The sequence below is a fragment of the Corythoichthys intestinalis genome, chromosome 17, assembly GCF_030265065.1.
Source record: "Corythoichthys intestinalis isolate RoL2023-P3 chromosome 17, ASM3026506v1, whole genome shotgun sequence".
NCBI lineage: Eukaryota > Metazoa > Chordata > Actinopteri > Syngnathiformes > Syngnathidae > Corythoichthys > Corythoichthys intestinalis.
This window is the reverse complement of record NC_080411.1, coordinates 7,234,029-7,251,727: the sequence shown is the minus strand read 5'-3', so window position 1 is coordinate 7,251,727 and position 17,699 is coordinate 7,234,029. Positions and strand designations below refer to the sequence as shown.

The window sequence follows — 17,699 nt, the reverse complement described above, 5'->3', positions numbered from 1 at the left end:
CGTAAAATGAGTAGAGTGAATTTTGGCAGTCTTTGGAGCCTCTTTTTAATTGGCTAAAGCCTTACAGTCCCTCTCTCAACAATTTGAAATATCGTGGGAAGCAATGTGGGGAAGCAAGGTAGTAACACCCTATGTTTTTTCCCAACACAGAGAAGATATATCAATTGGTACCACTACGCACAGTCATGGTTGCACTTGCCATCATGCATTTCGGCAGAACAGTTAAATGGCTACAGTATCATTTACTGAAAGCTCAACAAATACACTTGATGGCAATATTTAGTCACAATATACAAAGTCACATGTATCCTTTAAGAATTACAAGTCTTTCTATCGGTGGATCCCTCTCACAGAAAGAATGTTAATAATGTAAATGCCATCTTGAGGATTTATTGTCATAATAAACAAATACAGTACTTATGTACTTTATGTTGAATGTATATATTTGTCCGAGTTTTATTCATTTTTTCCTTAATGCATTGCCAAAATGTATATGTATATCGGGAAAAATTATCGGGAATGATTGGAATTGAATCGGGAGCAAAAAAAAAAAAAAAAAAAAAAAAGCAATCGGATTGGGAAATATCGGGATCGGCAGATACTCAAACTAAAACAATCGGGATCGGATCGGGAGCAAAAAAACATGATCGGAACAACCCTACTAATAACCTTTTAATTATTCAATTGGTTTTAGAAATGGCTCATATGAAAGCTAAGACGCTCCCAAAAAATATATTTGTTTCACTGAAAAAAGATTTATCATTTAATGAAGACATAAAGGCCAAATTTTGGCAAGACAAAAGTTTTGTCGCCTACAGAAAGTAGTGTGAAAATTGAACAAAAAATGTACTTCAAATACAAAAATATGTTACATAACATAAGCGAATTCAGTAGTGGTGCTGTGAGATCCAAATGGATTCATATTAATATTAATTAATTAATTATTATAATTAATTAATATTAATGCTAGATATTTTTTAAGAATTGTTTAAATCATGTTGGAAAGGAAAAGTCAGTGTTCTGAATCTGTATACGTTCCATTCTTTTGCTGTAGTTAATGCTATCAGCATTTGATCTCATTGTTTATTTCTGATTAATTGTTGTTATTTACGTGTTTATATGTACTTTAATAAAGTATTTAAGTGTCCCGAAATGGTTTTGTTAATTAATAAGCGCCATCAAAAATTTCATTTCACTTTGAATTGCCTTGTGTTGAATTGTGCTATATAAATAAATTTGCCTTGCCTTGCCTTGCTTAAAAAAAAAAAAAAAAAAAAAAAAACAGTCGCCTTACTAATTGGGAGAAAATTAACCGTTTGAAATAGCCCTAGTTGTACAGTGTACCGGAGCATATTTCCTCCACACCCTTCTCACCTTTTTTAACCCTTGACCAATTTTCATGCCTGAGTTTTATTCAATTGGGTGGATACACTGGCCTCTAGTGGCAAAAGTGAATATGACATAACTCATCTTACATGGCTGGATCCAGCTGCTCCCTGTTAAGACCAACATTAGACTAAGTTTTTGTTTGAGCTAATATATCTGTAATTTAGTTTAGAAGTATATTTAGCATTTTTTGTGGGAATATGTGTTTAAACAATTTGTTCTGAACTTTGAAAAAAAAAAAAAAAGTTATAGTTTTATAGCATTTAAGCTAGCAGACTTTTGCTATGCAAGTTAGCCAATTGTTCTTTTGTTGTACTTTGATGCTCATTCATTAGGTTTTTTTTTCTACCGTTTGAGGCTAAACGCAGGTATTTTAATTTATTTTTAAATGCATTTAATGCTCTTGTGAAATGAAAGTGCAATTCTGCGTAGTTTGAAAAAACAACAACAACAAAAAAACTTGGGAATATTGTTTTGTAGCTATTGTCTTTTGAAAGTGCAATCTTAGCATCTCCTGAATTTTTTTCTGTAACGTATTAAATATTCCTAACTCGATTACTCCATTATTCGAAATAATTGATAGATTAATCGATTACTTAAACAATCGATAGCTGCAGCCCGAGATCAGATCATATACTTTCCACCCAATTGCCATTTAACACTATACTACATTACCATGACCTGACATTTCTCTGCTTTCCAGCAGCCATTCTTCCCTTTTTTGTGTTTAGTGCAGTTCAGTAGGCATGCATGCTTCTCAAGCTAATAGCCAAATGGTTTGGCCCACTTTGCTTGACACAAGGTCACGAGACATTTGTCTCAAACAAATATTCTTCACTCTTTGTGCTACATATGCAGACACCATTAATGTGGTAAAATTGCAGACAGTGGTTCACTGTTGGAATCCAAATCAAACTAATACAAGTATGTTGTGATGTGCTTTGTTATTCTGTATCTGCAGCTTCGTTCATGTTATTTATAAGTAAAATATTTGCATTATCCTTTGAACAGCCCCACTGTTTCAGTGCATGTTTAATAGGATCATTTTTGCATTTATGTACAATTTTAGGCTATTGTTTTATGATACATACAGTACATACTGTATAAGTGGCGGATGCTGGTCTTTCAAAAAGGGGAAGTTTGTCTGCGTGTGAGTGCTTTGTGACGGTGGAGGGGCTCAACGGCACCTGCCGCTCGGCAGGGAAAGAAACCAGCAAGCCAGAAATCAAGTCTCCAAACACAAGCAGCTACAATAAAAAAAAAATGGAATGGAATTTTATTGTCATCATCATCGGTATCATTGACAATCATTGACAATGATATCATTTCACATGGAAAATAAATAAATAAATAAAATAAAATAAAATAAAATAAAAACAATCTAAACTATATGAAAGGCTAATGTTTATCAGTCCATTACATAAAATAATGAACTTTATCACAATATGCTAATTTTTTTAGAAGTATTTGATCGCTAATTTGTTGACATTTTGGGGGAAGCTGAGCTTCCTTTGCAGTCTAAGAGCAATCATCATTGGTTGGCATCTTTTGAATTGACTTATATTGCCATCATTGGAATCAACGGATATTGCAGTCTTTAATCAGAGGGGATGTTATTATTTAAAAAAAAAACAAAAAACAAAAAAACTTGTGATCATTACGAAATCTGGATGTCAAAAATTTGATATTTGATATTTTCTGCGTCCTTTCTGGTATACTGGGGACGGGTTTCAATAAGCCTCGGCTTCTCCCGTCAGCCCTTTTCTTTTCGGGTTGAATTAATTGTAAACATATATAAATGCTGTATGTTTGTTTGGATTTGTCATGCCTGAAGGGAAAATAAATAAATAAATAAATAATAAATACATAAAATAAACAATTACAAAATATGATATGATTTGCCCGAAACCGAAGAAGAAGACAAAGGCGGACGGGATGAAGCATATGCTTATCAGTTTCCCGTCCCCCATACAACTAAAGACGCACATTCAGGCATGGAACATACACCAAAACTGTACAATAACACAATCAACAATCTGAGTTTAGTAACTTAGCGTCCAGTCAAGTAGCTCAATTAATTTCAGGGCGTACAAGGTTATGGCTTAGTCATGTCCCTGACATTTTTGCATCTGTTTGCTGTTGAACATTTTGTTGTGGCAAAAGTGATTATGTGTTATCACATCTGGTGTGAGTAGCGGCAACAATTGGCGCAAACAAAGGTCACCGTAACAGTTTCATCAGACACGAATGTATAAAATCTAGAGCTGAAACGAATACTCGAGCAACTCGAGTAACTCGAGTTTAAAAACTGATCCGAGTAATTTTATTCACCTCGAGTAATCGTTTATTTTGACAGCTCTAAGCATCACGTTTTGCTCGGACTACTTTTAATGCGGGACAACGCGCTGAGGTCACGTGCGTAGAGGAAGAAGCAAAAAACTTACTGCAGCCGAAAGCCACTCCAAACAACGCCAACGTTGCTAAATACTAGCCCGCACGATGCTATTTTGGTAGCAGGTAGCGTCTGATGAGTCTCATAGAGATCACATGTATGTTGAACTAGATGCAACATGACAGACTCGGCCGCGTCTGGGCAGCGTTAGTAAACAGCCGCCATCTTAAAGCAGTAAAGCGCTAAGCCATAATAAAGAGCGCTAAGCGCTAATAAATAAGATTAACGTTACTTTCACTAGCTCAAGTAACGTTAGCCCTGCGGAGGGCTAGGTTTCTATTGAATATGACCACTTTCGATGATGGGCTAACGTGTCTTACGTACAGGCTTTAACATAACATAGCGTTGTGGAGTGATGAGGGTGTAAAATAAAAACTCAATAATGCTAACTATCAATTTTAGCTCAGTAGTCATTGCTGGATAAAACACCAAGTAGCACTGGTCCCTAATGTGCTCCAATACAACCTGTATCATACATTTATTTTTAACACTGCAAAACTCAAAATCCTATCAGGACTTACAGTTTAGACTAACTTAAAACTTGAAAATGGCTTGACACAAATAGAAATTCAATTGAAACATGCGGGAAAAAATCCTTACTTTTGAGTGATCTGTGTTATTAAGTGTGAGGGCATTTTTAGGTATATTATATATACATATATATATACATACACGAATCCCAAATACCAAAAATAGGAGCTCAAATATTGACTACCGTATTTTTCGGACTATAAGTCGTGTTTTTTTTTTTTTTTTTCATATTTTGGTTGGAGGTGCAACTTATGCTCGGGAGCGACTTATGTGTGAAATTATTAACACATTATGATATCATTTCACATGTTATTTTGGTGTTTTGGAGTGACACTGATGGTTTTGTAAACTTGTTAGCATGTTCTTATGCTATAGTTATCTGAATAACTCTTAATAGCTATGGCTACGTTCGCGTTCTGCCTTTGGCAATGTATGTTCAATTGTATTATTGACTTTTTTATATTGAAATGGATGCATTTAGTTTGTGGTGCTTTCACGCCCACGTGGGGGCGCACTCACACTTGTTTACGTGAAGAAGAGCGCTCACACGCCAGAAGAAAACTGACACCTACGTAGCTCTGAGTGAGTAAGTGGGCGAGTTAGCGAGAGAGAAAAATGGCTGCGAACCTACGTTCATTGTTTATGCTTTTAAAATATCTCTACAGAGGCAACGCCTGCGTGTATCATCTTTTCTGTTGTTGTTGTGTGTTTTCCACCCGCGATCGGACACTTAGAGCCAGTTGTGTGGTTGTTTGAACGATGTGCTAATGCTAGCGGACGCATGCTAACCTGTTACGTTATTGCTGTAATAGTACCTAATTATCATTTATTTACGTTGATGCGAACCTGTTTGCTATCGAGGACCAAATTGATTCAACAAATTATACGGACGTCCAGTATTGTCTTTTGGGAGTTTGCTGTATAGCCAGGACCGAGCCGTAGCGTAGGACAGTATATTCACATTTCGTTGTTCATGCACTGTACACTGTACATTTATTTAGCATGTTGTTCTCTATTGTATTTTTATATTAAATTGCCTTTCAAGATGACATATCTGTTCTATGTGTTGGATTTTATCAAGTAAATTTCCCCCAAAAATGCGACTTAATACTCCGGTGCTACTTATATATGTTTTTTTTCTCTTCGTTGGGCATCTTATGGCTGGTGCGACTTATACTCGGGTGCGACTAGTAGTATGAAAAATACGGCAATCATTTTTAACAAGTCAAGTGTCCCTATGATGATTATGGAAGTTCAACTCGGAACAATGGAATGAAAACTGAAAAAGGCCCCACTTGGATGTTAAAACGACATGATCACTGATCTGCTCATTTCGTTGTCAATCAAAAAGGGACTCAGCCACAGACAGATCATCCAATTATCTACAGAGAAGCAGCCCATAGACTCGATTTTGAAATTTCTTGTAAACAATAAGAATTCATATTCAAGTATGAACATTTCTAACAGCTTGTATGACTTGAATAATGTACAACAATATAAAAATCAATACGACGACTGTGCAAAAATGTCATTGTAACACAAATTACTTACAGTTTGAACAAAACACTTCAAAAAGACAACTTATTGTTAATGGCTGCTGTGACATAATTACTCAACACAAGTGTTTACTTCAAGGTTTAAGGTTTTTTTTCCCAAGAGCATTTTTAATACATGCACGCACACATGCACCCCCCCCACACAGACACACACATTAAAGCTATATTGCTCTTTTGCCAATGAAACATTTAAGATGATATCATGGCAGTAATGACACAGAATGAAGCAAGCACATACAGAAAAATAGTGGTCATATTATATGCTTCACTGTTGCATTATAATTTATGCTGAATGCTTTACCCTCATAAAATATATCAAAGAAATCACACACACACAGTTACAAAATAATTAGGGCTGTCAGACGATTAAAATTTTTAATCGAGTTAATAACAGCTTAAAAATTAATTAATCGTAATTAATCGCAATTAATCGCAATTCAAACCATCTATAAAATATGCCATATTTTTCTGTAAATTATATATATATTCTGTAAAATAAATTGTTGGAATGGAAAGATAAGACACAAGATGGATATATACATTCAACATACGGTACATAAGGACTGTAGTGGGCATTTCACTCTACTGTCATTTAAATCTGTCTATGCTGTCCTCACTCCGAAGCGTCTACTTTTTCCAAAGCTAGACAGCTAGTGAACGACGCCTTAATAATTAGACTTCTTCCTTTTTCATCTGATTTATTAATAAAATGGCCTCAAACCATTGTCCTCTTTAGACTGTCGTAAAACTACAAAATAAAAGTACACAAGCATTGCATTAGCAACAATGTTAGCTTAGCACGCTATACAGGTTCACTAAACATAAACAAAAAGCGTCTCATACAAAAAATATAACATTTCACTTACTAACATAATATGTACATTCTTTACAACAACCATACTTACAGACAAATCTTGTCCAAGGATCATATAGGCAAAACATTATCAGCCCGAGACGTCGTGCAGCCATAATGAAGAAAGAAAAGAAGAAAATAATAAACCATGTCGCAAAGCGACCACAAGAGTTCGCTGTTGGACAGCGCAAAAAGCCTTGCTGTAAAACTTACCAAAAGGCAGAATACTTTCTGAGCGGGACATGTGCGTTAATTGCGTCAAATATTTTAACGTGATTAATTTAAAAAATTAATTACCGCGCGTTAACGCGATAATTTTGACAGCCCTAAAAATAATGTGACATACTAATTACTAGATGCAGTCCGTGCCCAATCCACTCATTAAGTTCAGCCGTTTTGACAAAGTTGGAGCCGCTATCTGACTCCATCATGTTCATTTTATGGCATTAGCAGCTAGCGTTGGCCTGTGGCCTGGCTACCAGTAGAAAGCACCCTCTCCTGAAATCGTGGGCGAAAGCCCGTTTGGAGGCCACCAAGAGTCTACTTAATGTCGGGTGAAAGTTTAGTGAAGCTTCCTTAAACCAGACTCCATCACGTTTGCTTGTAGCGATAGCCGCTAGCGTTAGCCTACTGGGCTTCTGTTTGTTTGGCTTCCTGATAATCACGTGACTCCATGCGTAAGCACACTGACGGCTTTCTTAAAGGGGAATGAACATAGCCGAACAACATGGAGTCAAAGCGGGATGAAAAGACTATATTTTCTCGTTTTATTAAATTGCCGAATTTTCTCGACATGGACAAAAAAAAAATTGTTGGCATTTTATAGCATTTAAGCTAGTGGACTTTTGCTATGCAAGTTAGCCAATTGTTCTCTTGTTGTACTTAGATCCTCATTCATTTATTAATTTTCTTTATATCGTTTGAGGTAAGCTCTGGTATTTTAATTTATTTTTCTGCATAGTTTGAAGAAAAACTCAGGAATTTTATTTTGTATTCACATTTAATGCTCTTTTGAAAGTGCAATGTTGGCAAGCTTTTCTCTAAATTCTCCTAAAATTTACTCTGCAACGCATGAAATGTTCCTAATCCGATTACTCGATTATTCGAACTAACTAGTTGATAGATTAATCGACTACTAAAAATGTCGTTATTGAGGTAAATCTGCTCAATTAACCGTGATAAGTACCATAAAGAAATGGCCATATCGCCCAAGCCGACTACCTACCTCTAAAACACTTCAAATTGTTGGTCACAAACATCTTCCCATTTTATCCCTTCCTAGTAAGAATTCCTTTTCACCGAGAGGATGGGCGGATTAGACAAGATTGAGCAGAAGTCATGCAGAGTTTGCCGCTCGACAACTTTCCACTGTGCGGTATTGATATTTCAGCATGACGGACGTGAGGTCATTATTTTTCCACTGAAGTACAGAACTGATGGAGCCTTTTGGATGAGTGATTTAGTCAACAATTCAAAGCATATGCGTTTGTCTTTAAGTGAGCAAAATGCTTTTGAATGTGGCTCTAAGTAAACAAAAGCAGAAAGTGTTTACAGATACGCTGCTTTTAACAGCGCATGGGAGTCCCTTACTTTGAATAGTAGTATTGGAAGATGTTTCCTTTTATGGTAGGTTTCCTGCTCTCACACCAATTGTGAAGCCTCCAAACTGAAAATTGCACTTAATTGGTTTTCATTTGTGGCTACAACACCTACAGCATGCACGATCAAAGACAAACTCATACCTGTCAACCCGAGGCCATTGGCAATCTTACAAATAGTTACGTATGCCCTTAGAAATTGGTGACTAATCTTACAACATTGTATATAGTGTGCAATATGAGACAAAAATAAACCTCAATTTTTAAAATAATATGAATTTATTGGTAATATCGTAACATATAATCTGGTGCAATGAAAGAACAATCTATATCTTCAGCAGGGGTCGCGTCAACCGAATATTTTCCGTCGTTGACAGTTTTTTTTAAACGGTGATGGAAAAAACTGAAGTCCGTCCGTCATTTTGACAGGTTGCAATTCACACCCCAGACCACAGGGTGGCGAGTCAGCATATTAATTAGCTATTGTCTCTCTTAATGCATGACGTCGTTGGCTATTCTGTCAGAATATTGTAGCGTCACCGGGGTCTGGCGGCGGCACCGTGATTGACACATCAAAGCGAGGTTCTTATTGGTGCACCCGGTGTGCCAGCGCGTCATCCAATTGGTGGACTCGATTGCCGCCTGTGTATTGACCCCAATCACATGACATCACAACTCCGCCCCCCTGACTCGAGCCGCCATATTGTGTGTCAGCTCATCGTGTTTACACATTACCGCTACGTACATGCCTCCTATTACGGCGTGTTTTTCTGCTCGTTGACATTAATAATCAAAATGGTGAAGGTGTGTGTGGCGGTTGGTTGCAGTAACAGAGAAGATAGACGGAGAGACTTGAAGTTCTACCGTATTCTGAGAGACCCGAAGAGGAGAGCGAGATGGACTGCTGTAATTCGACAAGAAATCTGGGCACCAAACGATCACCACAGACTGCAGTAGTCATTTTATATCTGGTAAGATGCATTTAATATATATTTAGAAGATTTTGGGCTGACAACCACAATTAAGATCATTGTGTGACGTTGGTGATTGGGGTCTATATAGTTGCCTCTTTTTCTTTGGGGGCGGAGTTGTTGTTTTGTTGGTGTTGTTGCCACGACTTCCGTGTCTAATTTTTTGCCGCCAAGCAAGCGTTACAATAATAACTAAAAATGAATGAAAACTAAATACTATTTAATATGTCATCATTATCATTTTAAAAATTTAAGTGACGGGTAAAAATAGATTATGACCGGATTTCTATGACCCTGTCAGTCAAAATGACAGACAATGAAAATGTCTAGCGCAACCTCTGATCTTCAGCTACATCATGACTTCTAAAATTTAACAGTGACTTTTGTATGAAGCCCTTTCGGCAATTTCTATCATGTCGTTTGATGGCTGCACTTCAGCTCGCAATTCAGTTTGACTTGAAGGTAGTTCCTTAGTGTGTCTGATTATAAATCAAAAAGGTCAATTGATAAAATCAAGTTACCGATGCAATTTTTGATTCAGGGAACATTTTTTTTTGCTAATTCTAAGAAGTGATCAGCAATAGTTGCAGGCAAATTGTGTTCGGCAACAAATTGGCAGAATAAAATCTCTGCTTTCGTCACTTTTCATTCTGCAGACTTCATCTTTATAACCAGTGTTGTTAATCTTACTTTTAAAAAGTCATTAATTACAGTTACAAATTACTTCTCCCAAAAATTTATTGAGTTAGTAACTCGGTTACCTGAATGTAAGAGTAATTAGTTACTTGTAGAGATGTCCCGATCGATCGGCATCCCGATCAATAGGGTCCGATCACGTCATTTTCAAAGTATCAGAATCGGCCAAAAAATATCGGACATGCCTTTTTTTTAATATATATCTATTTTTTTAATTGAATCGTTTTCTAACTGTATTTAACGTTACATACATAATGTGTTACACTCATCCAGAGTAGTTTTGGCTTAAAGTAGGGCTACCAAATTTATTGCGTTAACGGCAGTAATTAATTTTTTTCAACTAATCCCGTTAAAAAAATTAATGCATGCGCTGCACGACCCACTCACGCATTGCCGCGTTTTACCTATAGATAGCGCTAAAAGGCAGCATATAATGAGTAGAGAGAATTTTGACAGCCTTTGGAGCCATTTATTATGTGGCTAAAATCTTACAATACCTCTCTCAGCAATTAAAAATAACGTGGGAGGCAATGTGGGGGAAAAAGGTAATAGTTGATCTTTTTCTTAACACCCTATATTCTTTCCCAATGCAGAGAAGATATATGAATTGGTGCCCCTACGCACAGTCATGGTTGCACTTCCCATCATGCATTTGGGCAGAAGTTAAATGGCTGCAGTATCATCTACTGAAAGGTCAACAAATACACTAGATGGCAATATTTAGTCACAATATACAAAGCCACATTTATCCTTTAAGAATTACAAGTCTTTCTATCCGTGGATGCCTCTCACAGAAAGAATGTTAATAATGTAAATGCCATCTTGAGGATTTATTGTCATAATAAACAAATACAGTACTTATGTACTGTATGTTGAATGCATATATTCGTCCGAGTTTTATTCATTTTTTTCTTAATGCATTGCCAAAATGTATATGATCGGGAAAAATTATTGGGAATGATTGGAATTGAATCGGGAGCAAAAAAAGCAATCGGATCGGGAAATCACGGGATCGGCAGATACTTTAAAACGATCGGGATCGGATCGGGAGCAAAAAACATGATCGAAACAACCCTAATATTTACTCTCGGTCCGTTCCTCATTGCGTCCCAAAGACCGCGCTGACTGGGTTTTACTTTCGCTTTACCTGGTATAATTCAATAATCGGAATTTGGATATTTGTGAATCGTTCTCCAATCTTCCACGGCCGAATCGCGAATAATCTAAGAATCTGAAATTTCGCACGCCTCTACTCTTCCCTCTCCGTGCCTCTGACTTTTCTCGCGTCATTCAACCAACGTAACGCATAGTAACTAAAGTTGCACCGATACCGATACCAGTATCGGCAGGGGGCGCCGATCCGACCCGAACTGGTGGTATCGGTATCGACGAGTACCAACATTTAGAGCGCCGATACTGGCATCACTTGAACGCAAAGGTACTGTCCTCCCCACGTGAACTAACTTCCCAAATCCCGATGCATGACATCTGTATGTCTTTGTCTCAAAATTACAAAACGAAACTAGGCCTGCAAGCAGGACTGAACGGGCCCTCGCAATCTAGCGCAACTCGGACGTCACGCAACTCGGACTGTGTGCAGGTCAGGGTGGTGGCAGATCCTCCTCTCTAATCATCTCATTAGAACCTAACATGCTCGAAAGTCGCCTATTTACATTCCCACACCAAAGAGATAAAAACCCCTATTGGAGAGAGTACTACAAAAAAGGAGCCACTACTGAGCTGTGCAGTCAAGCCCTTATTCAAAACCAAAATTAATCTTCTAACTGGGCCAATTCGACCAAGTGTGCCAACTATTGTGGCTCTATAAGCTCCCTGAGTCTCTGAAAAAAAATATTTCCTTTAAATGGCGAACAAAGGGTCGTCACGGCAACAGACAGAGACACGTGGACATGGGCCGTAAAAAAGTATTTTAATAGGTCTTGAAACTACAATGACCAACATGAAAAGAACTGGACATGTTTTGGAAAAACGAGTGACTTTCTATCGCCACTAGTTGGCGCTGTAGGGTTGATGCAAATGACCCCTACAAGGCCCTTCAGGGTATGACTCTCAACAAGCACGGGAAGTTTGGCGCAGATATCTTGTATATCTGCCGAGTTATGACTGTTCAAAGTTTTTGGAGAGAAAAATTGTTGACAGTCATTTTCACTTTCCTGTTTGGACCCCTCCGCTTCAACGAAACTTCAATATTTTTCATCAGGAACCTGAAGACAGGTCTTAAGGTTTCCCTTATGCAGGTTTGAGGTAGATTGATTTTTTCCCTTTAGAGGAGGAGTGTGTCCCGTAAAAAAGGGCATTTCCTGTTCCCACTAGGAGGCGCCAGGCACAAATGATAAATTTTCAATCCAGTCCTGCTCAGGCTGGTATACCTCACACACATGGCAGATTTAAAATAGATTGAACGTTGTATGAGGGAGCTATCAGTCATTTTCCGAATTCGGTGTTTTGGCGAAACAATGGAAGAATTTGGCGCCCCGCCCAGGTCAGGCCCGTGAATGAAAACACACCATTTTTATAATTTAAGATTTCATATGCCTCATGAACAGTCTCACCAATTTTGAGAATGATCAAACTAATTCCCTAGGTGCCAAGGTGTAAAATGTGCACACTGTAAATCGATAAAAAGTTCACATTCAATCCAAAATACCCGATTTCCTGTAGGATTTGGAATGTGTGTGCAAGAGACTTTTTGGAGCAGTTTTGCACAAAGTTTTGACTCTCCAAATTTCATCACTCTATGTTAGAAAAACCTAAATGGAGAGGCCTTTTTGAAAATTTCAAGGGGGCGCCACTGAGCCATTTTGTTAAATTGTTTCGTAACGTTGCAAGATTATCGAACGTTATCCAAAGCCGCATGTATGTGCAAATTTTGGTGAGTTTTTATGCATATTCAAGCCTCCAAATGTAAACTCTTACTGTGAACCCATGAAAATTTCACATTCGATCCAAAATACCCGATTTCCTGTTGGATTTGGAATATGGGTGCAAGAGACTTTTTGGAGCAGTTTTGCATAAGGTATCTACTCCCCAAATTTCCTTGCTCTATGTTGAAAAAACCCAATAGGAAAGGCCTTTTTTAAAACTTCTTTCTGTCGCCACTAGTTGGCACTGTAGAGTTGATGCAAATGACCCCTACAAGAACCTTCAGGGTATGACTCTCAACAAACACGGAAAGTTTGGCGCAGATATGTTGCATATCTGCCGAGTTATGACTGTTCAAAATTTTTGGCGAGACAAATTGTTGACGGTCATTTTCACTTCCAGTTTGGACCTCTCCGCTTCAACGAAATCTCAATATTTTTCATCAGGGACCTGAACACATGTCTTGAGGCTCCCCTGAAACAGGTTTGAGGTCAATAGATTTTTTTCCCTTGGAGGAGGAGCCTGTCTTGTAAAGAAGGCCATTTCCTGTTCCCACTAGGGGGCGCCAGGCCTAATGGGTAATATTTCAATGCAGTCGTGTTCAGGCTGGGATATCTCATATACATGCTAGAAATGAAAAAGATTGAACGTTGTATCACGGAGTTTTTAATCATTTTCTGAATTTGGTATTTTGCCCAAAAATGGCCGACTTTGGGACCACGCCCAGGCCAGACCCTTGAATGAAAACACACCATTTTGAAAACTTAAGATCTCATAGGTCTCCTGAATAGTCTGACCAATTTTGAAGACGATCCAACTTTATCCTTCAGCGACAAGGTCTCAAATGTAAATCGATAAAATTTCGCATTTGACCCAAAATTTCCAGCTTCCTGTTGGGTTTGGAATATGGGTGCAAGAGACTTTTTGGAGCAGTTTTGCACAATGTATCGACTCGCCAAATTTCATCGTTCTACGTTGAAAAAACCTAATAGGAAAGGCCTTTTTGAAAATTTCAAGGGGGCGCCACTGAGCCATTTTGTTAAATTTTTTTGTAGATTATCAAAATTTACGCAAAGTTGAATGTATGTGCAAATTTTGGTGAGTTTTCGTGCATGTTCAAGCCTCCAAACGTAAACTCCAACTGTGAACCGAAAAAATTTCACATTCGATCCAAAATACCCGATTTCCTGTTGGATTTGGAATATGGGTGCAAGAGGCTTTTTTGAACAGTTAGGCATAAGGTATCTACTCCCCAAATTTCATTGCTCTACGTTGAAAACCTGAGAGGAGAGGCCTTTTTGAAAATTTTAAGGGTCAAGGGGGCGCCACTGAGCCATTTTTTGACATTTTTTCAAAACGACGCAAGATTATCGAAATTTACGCGAATCTGCACGTATGTGCAAATTTTGGTGACTTTTCGTGCATGTTCAGGCCTCCAAATTGGCCATTTTCATTTGCCATGAAGAAAGAATAATAATAATAATAATAATAATAATAATAATAATCCTTTGCATTACAATAGGGCCTTCGCACGTCTAGTGCTCGGGCCCTAATAATAATAATAATAATAATAACTAGGCCTGCAAGCAGGACTGAACGGGCCCTCGCAATCTAGCGCAACTCGGACGTCACGCAACTCGGACTGTGTGCAGGTCAGGCTGGTGGCAGATCCTCCTCTCTAATTATCTCATTAGAACCTAACATGCTCGAAAGTCGCCTATTTACATTCCCACACCCAAGAGATAAAAACCCCTATTGGAGAGAGTACTACAAAAAAGGAGCCACTACTGAGCTGTGCAGCCAAGCCCTTATTCAAAACCCAAAATTAATCTTCTAACTCGGCCAATTCGACCAAGTGTGCCAAATACTGTGGCTCTATAAGCTGCCTGAGTCTCTGAAAAAAAATATTTCCTTTAAATGGCGAACAAAGGGTCGTCACGGCAACAGACAGAGACACGTGGACATGGGCCGTAAATAAGTATTTTAATAGGTCTTGAAACTACAATGACCAACCTGAAAAGAACTGAACATGTATTGGAAAAACGAGTGACTTTCTATTGCCACTAGTTGGCGCTGTAGGTTTGATGCAAATGACCCCTACAAGGCCCTTCAGGGTATGACTCTCAACAAGCACGGGAAGTTTGCCGCAGATATGTTGTATATCTGCCGAGTTATGACTGTTCAAAATTTTTGGAGAGAAAAATTATTGACAGTCATTTTCACTTTCCTGTTTGGACCCCTCCGCTTCAACGAAACTTCAATATTTTTCATCAGGCACCTGAAGACAGGTCTTAAGGCTTCCCTTATGCAGGTTTGAGGTCGATTAATTTTTTCCCTTGGAGGAGGAGTGTGTCACCGTAAAAAAGGGCATTTCCTGTTCCCACTAGGAGGCGCCAGGCACAAATGGTAAATTTTCAATCCAGTCGTGCTCAGGCTGGTATACCTCACACACATGGCAGATTTAAAATAGATTGAACGTTGTATGAGGGAGTTATCAGTCATTTTCCGAATTCGGTGTTTTGGCGAAAAAATGGCCGACTTTGGCACCCCGCCCAGGTCAGGCCCGTGAATGAAAACACACCATTTTGATAACTTAAGATTTCATATGCCTCATGAACAGTCTCGCCAATTTTGAGAATGATCAAACTAATTCCCTAGGTGCCAAGGTGTAAAATGTGCACACTGTAAATCGATAAAAAATTCACATTCAATCCAAAATACCCGATTTCCTGTTGGGTTTGGAATACGCATGCAAGAGACTTTTTGGAGCAGTTTTGTACAAGGTATTGACTCTCCGAATTTCATCCATCTACGTTGAAAAAACCTAAATGGAGAGGCCTTTTTGAAAATTTCAAGGGGGCGCCACTGAGCCATTTTTTTACATTTTTTCGTAACGTTGCAAGATTATTGAACGTTATGCAAAGCCGCATGTATGTCGAAATTTTTGTGAGTTTTCGTGCATGTTCAAGCCTCCAAATGTAAACTCCTACTGTTAACCGATAAAAATTTCACATTTGATCCAAAATACCCGATTTCCTGTTGGATTTGGAAAATGGGTGCAAGAGACTTTTTGGAGCAGTTTTGCACAAGGTATCAACTCCCCAAATTTCCTCACTCTATGTTGGAAAAACCCAATAGGAAAGGCCTTTTTTAAAACTTCTTTCTGTCGCCACTAGTTGGCACTGTAGAGTTGATGCAAATGACCCCTACACGAACCTTCAGGGTATGACTCTCAACAAACACGGGAAGTTTGGCGCAGATATGTTGTATATCTGCCGAGTTATGACTGTTCAAAGTTTTTGGCGAGACAAATTGTTGACGGTCATTTTCACTTCCAGTTTGTACCTCTCCGCTTCTACAAAACCTCAATATTTTTCATTAGGCACCTGAACACATGTCTTGAGGCTCCCCTGAAACAGGTTTGAGGTCAATAGATTTTTTTCCCTTGGAGGAGGAGCCTGTCTCGTAAAGAAGGCCATTTCCTGTTCCCACTAGGGGGCGCCAAGCCTAATGGGTAAAATTTAAATGCAGTCGTGTTCAGGCTGGGATATCTCATATACTTGCTAGAAATGAAAAAGATTGAACGTTGTATCACGGAGTTTTTAATCATTTTCTGAATTTGGTGTTTTGCCCAAAAATGGCCAACTTTGGGACTACGCCCAGGCCAGACCCTTGGATGAAAACTCACCATTTTGAAAACTTAAGATCTCATATGTCTCCTGTATAGTCTGACCAATTTTGAAGACGATCCAACTATTTTCTTCAGCGACAAGGTCTCAAATGTAAATCGATAAAATTTCGCATTTGATCCAAAATTTCCGACTTCCTGTTGGATTTGGAATATAGGTGCAAGAGACTTTTTGGAGCAGTTTTACGCAATGTATCGACTCACCAAATTTCATCATTCTACGTTGAAAAAACCTAATAGGAAAGGCCTTTTTGAAAATTTCAAGGGGGCGCCACTGAGCGATTTTGTTAAATTTTTTTGTAGATTATCAAAATTTACGCAAAGTTGCATGTATGTGCAAATTTTGGTGAGTTTTCGTGCATGTTCAGGCCTCCAAACGTAAACTCCAACTGTGAACCGAAAAAATTTCACATTTGATCCAAAATATCCGATTTCCTGTCGGATTTGGAATATGGGTGCAAGAGGCTTTTTTGAACAGTTAGGCATAAGGTATCTACTCCCCAAATTTCATCGCTCTACGTTGAAAACCTGAGAGGAGAGGCCTTTTTGAAAATTTTAAGGGTCAAGGGGGCGCCACTGAGCCATTTTTTGAAATTTTTTCAAAATGACGCAAGATTATCAAATTTTACGCGAATCTGCACGTATGTGCAAATTTTGGTGACTTTTCGTGCATGTTCAGGCCTCCAAATTGGCCATTTTCATTTGCCATGAAGAAAGAAGAATAATAATAATAATAACTAGGCCTGCAAGCAGGACTGAACGGGCCCTCGCAATCTAGCGCAACTCGGACGTCACGCAACTCGGACTGTGTGCAGGTCAGGGTGGTGGCAGATCCTCCTCTCTAATCATCTCATTAGAACCTAACATGCTCGAAAGTCGCCTCTTACATTACCACACCCAAGAGATAAAAACCCCTATTGGAGAGATTACTACAAAAAAGGAGCCACTACTGAGCTGTGCAGCCAAGCCCTTATTCAAAACCAAAATTAATCTTCTAACTGGGCCAATTTGACCAAGTGTGCCAAATATTGTGGCTCTATAAGCTGCCTGACTCTCTGGAAAAAAATATTTCCTTTAAATGGCGA

General features: G+C 38.5%; 1 protein-coding gene and 1 long non-coding RNA gene across 3 annotated transcripts in view; one reads left to right on the top strand and one right to left on the bottom strand.

Moving 5' to 3' along the window:
- ror2 (receptor tyrosine kinase-like orphan receptor 2) overlaps positions 1 to 17,699 on the bottom strand; it is a 125,541-nt gene that overhangs the window by 54,469 nt on the left and 53,373 nt on the right. The gene's annotated exons all lie outside the window — the stretch shown is intronic.
- Positions 1 to 17,699, top strand: part of LOC130905226 (uncharacterized) — a 118,411-nt gene that overhangs the window by 76,271 nt on the left and 24,441 nt on the right. For both annotated transcript variants that reach the window (XR_009061072.1, XR_009061071.1), the window contains exon 6: positions 9,204 to 9,347. This is a non-coding gene — a long non-coding RNA (uncharacterized LOC130905226). The remainder of the gene's footprint in view (positions 1 to 9,203; positions 9,348 to 17,699) is intronic.